The following is an 871-nucleotide window of genomic DNA, read 5'->3' as shown; positions in this document are numbered from 1 at the left end:
CATATATATATATATATATATATATATATATATATATATATATTTATTTATTTATTTATTTATATGTATAACAAAAAGGAAAAAATAAAAAAGGAATCTCTCTTGTTATTAATATTAATACTAAAAATAAAAAATATAATAAAAGTTATAATAATAAACTAAAAATAAAAAAAAAAAATAATAATACCTAATAATAATAAAAATAACTAACTAAAGTAAAAATAAACTAGTAGTAAAAATAAATAAAAAGAAATAAAATAAAACTACAACTATAATAAAAATAAAAATAAAATAAATAAATGATAAAATAACAATAAAGAACAAAAGAAAAGAACAAAATAATAAAAATAAAAATAAAGATGAAAACGAAGAGAGTTGCAGCAGCAACAACAACCCCACCTTTTGTGGTTCGTTGCTGCTGGCTTTTGTTTTTATTTAATTTAATTTTATTTTATTTTATAATATTTTATTATATAATATTATATATAATATAACATAATATTATATATTATATAATAATATTATAATATTATATTATATACAATACAGATATAATATAATAGTATTATATTATATTTAATAAGAATATAATATAATTATATATAATATAATTCTATTATATAACAATATATAATATAATAATATATTATATTATATACAATGATATATAATATAATACTATTATATTATATATAATAACACTATATTATATATAATATTATGTTTTGTATAATATAATAATATTTTATTATATATAGTAGAAATATAATAATATAATGTTATGATAGATATACATAAACACCAAAAACCAAGTCAGCAACTGGCTGTATAGACATCTCAACATATATATATATATATATATATATATATA

Source organism: Eimeria mitis, genomic scaffold (assembly GCF_000499745.2).
Source record: "Eimeria mitis Houghton genomic scaffold, Emh_scaff3704, whole genome shotgun sequence".
NCBI lineage: Eukaryota > Apicomplexa > Conoidasida > Eucoccidiorida > Eimeriidae > Eimeria > Eimeria mitis.
The sequence above is the reverse complement of the archived record's forward strand: the minus strand, read 5'-3'. Positions refer to the sequence as shown.